The sequence below is a fragment of the Pteropus vampyrus genome, unplaced genomic scaffold (assembly GCF_000151845.1).
Source record: "Pteropus vampyrus isolate Shadow unplaced genomic scaffold, Pvam_2.0 Scaffold71, whole genome shotgun sequence".
NCBI lineage: Eukaryota > Metazoa > Chordata > Mammalia > Chiroptera > Pteropodidae > Pteropus > Pteropus vampyrus.
Window position 1 is genome coordinate 4270570 of NW_011888852.1, and position 2720 is coordinate 4273289.

The following is a 2720-nucleotide window of genomic DNA, read 5'->3' on the forward strand; positions in this document are numbered from 1 at the left end:
GTGTGAAGTATAACCTTTTTTTAAAAATGTGGGCTTTTAATCAACGAATTTATTGTTTCATAACAGAGAGGACAACTCTTGCTATTGCGAACGCTGCTTCCTGTAGTGGTAGACACCGTCAAATATGTCTACTCTGAGCTAAAATTTTCATGAGGACATTTGCACTTCATGCTCTGACACAAAAGTGATGGGCAATCGTATCTATAAAACTAAGTTTTCAGGTGCAAACCAGGGATAGAACTAAAGAATAATAATTTTTAGTTAACCATATATCTCTTTTCAGGTACCATTAGTTTCTTTACAGAAAATATGCTCAGTTGTACAGATTTAAAGAGAATTACAGAATAAAAGATAGTAGCAAGAAGGGATGAACTTCCTGCTTTCCCCTCTAGGAGGGAGAATTTACCCCTTCTTATTCATAATCTCTTTTCAGTCCTCCTCTGGGGTCAAGGGCATGCAGTGCTACTGGGTTGGGGTCCCAAGTATATTAAGGGCTCACCACAATCGTGAGAAACAGCTTTATAGACTATGATCATCATTCTAATTTTCCTTTTTATTTCTTCCCATATGGTAAAGGTTCTTTATGGCATTCCCCACGCCGTTTCACAACTGCCCCTGACTACAGAACACATACTTCTGCCCTCCTCTGGAATGACAGAAACTCTGTGATGAGGGACCTGGGCAGCAGCCTGTCCAATTTTTACCGCATACATGAATTCCCTCCACAGCAAGTGGTCTTTCAGCCTCCCCTCTGTTGCTTCTAAAGGTGACATATGTGACAAAAGTACAGAGAAAAAAGATTTATCCTTTAAAAGTTAGTATAGATCAGGGGATTCTAAACAAAATGGATGAGATCTCTAAAAATATTTTTTTAATTGGCCATTTATCTCTGGCTTGGCACTCCAAATTTGCTGGGGGGTCAACCTACATAAGGCTCTGGACCTGTACCAAGGAGGAAGGGACCCCACCCCCCTGAGATGCCTTCCCTCAGCAGATAGAACTTTCCAATCTCATTTCTCTGTTTCCCGCCGGTGATTTCTTCCAGTAGAGAGGGGAACTCAGCACAGCCCGTTCCCCTGCTAGGCAGCGCCTCAAATTAAACAGAGAGCCACTTCCCTAGAATGTCCCTGGGGGCTCCACACAGCTTCTCTCTAACAGAGAATAAATCTAGCGGCCCTGCCCTTTGTCTCACAGCCTATTATATTCTACCAAATTCTACTCCTCTTAACTTAGAACCCCCAGCACTTTGACTGTTTCTCAAATGACACGGTTTGCAAGTGTCAGTGATAGGCAACCGTCAGTACCTCCCTCAACTTCCATCTCCCAGAACTGGACTGCGCGGCAAGGGTGGGCTGATGGAGAAAGCTCGGTGATGTCCACGGTTCTCTATACATCGCCCCTGTTAAAGGAGCTGAATGTGGAATTAGCGTCTCTTGCAGGCACGCCCCACTAGCCACTCATCCTGTCACCGAAAGTCTCCATGCGTTTCACATGCTCTGCTCTCAAGGTCCCTCGATCTGCTCAATTTGTTCAGTTATATTTGGGAGTTCTAAGTCTAGTGCTCTGTAATAATAACACATTCAATTATGTGTTATTATTTGATCCAACTTTCTAACCTGTTGAGTGAGATCCTTTTGGACACATTAGGTCCCCTTACACAGGAGTGACCCCTCTAGTGCCCTGTCAGTCTGATTACTACCTCAAGGACATCCTCATCTCAGTCGTTGATAAAAGCTTTCAATGCGAATGTGGTCACAGCAGGTTCTGTCAGCTCGCTGCCCAGGATCTCTCTCCAGGTTGACAGCTAATGGCAAATGACTCTCTCAGTGTACAGGGGTAATTACAGAGGTTAACATGTTCTCTACAGCAAATAAATATCTAGAGATCCAGTGATAGCTAAATTCACATTTTTACATCTAGGATTACATCTTTGACTTCCATGCCACTTCGAGTATTTCTAGACCACACAAGTTTTCGTTCATTCATCCATTTATCTGACAATTTTCGAGTGTCTCCAGGCACTGTGCCAGGCAGGAGCACCACAACTGTGAGGTAGAATTACCAGTGTCCTCTGCCCAGAGCACTGACAGATGTTAAATCTACTTACACAACTAATTACTTAAGTTCAATAGTGTTAAGCGCTGTGAAGGAAAAGAACAAACAGCTTCAAAAAGAGCTTCCCTTCCTTGAAGAGGTAACATTTAAAGAGAGACCCAAAGCTCGCTAGCCAGGCTCTGGGGTGGAAGAGTATGATTCCCCGCAGCAGAAATAGCCCAGGAAGACCAAGTGGGAAGCAGCTTGTTCCAGGAGCAAGAAATGGACAGAGAGGCTGGAGCACAGTGAGCTGGGCAGAGGGGAAGTGTGGCTGCCTGGTGGGCAGATGCCAGCACTCTTGGGTCAATGGGCCGTATTAAAAAATTTGGATTTTGTTCTAAAAAATTGGGAAATCACAGAAACCTTCCAAGATCAGATTTGCATATTTAACAGTTCCTCTAGCTTTTCTGGCTGATGTTGGAGAATATGGAAGAAAGACAAGAAATAAGCACAATTTTACTGTCCAGGTGTTGATTAAAGAGGGTATCAGGGGAGAGCAGTAAGTGGGAGGGAAGCTTTGAGTGGTTATGTGTCTACTATGGTTCCCTTGTTTCATTTAATTGATCAAGAACATATAACAGTTATGAGTAGGTGTGCACAAAATAACATGTCCTCAATAATAAAAT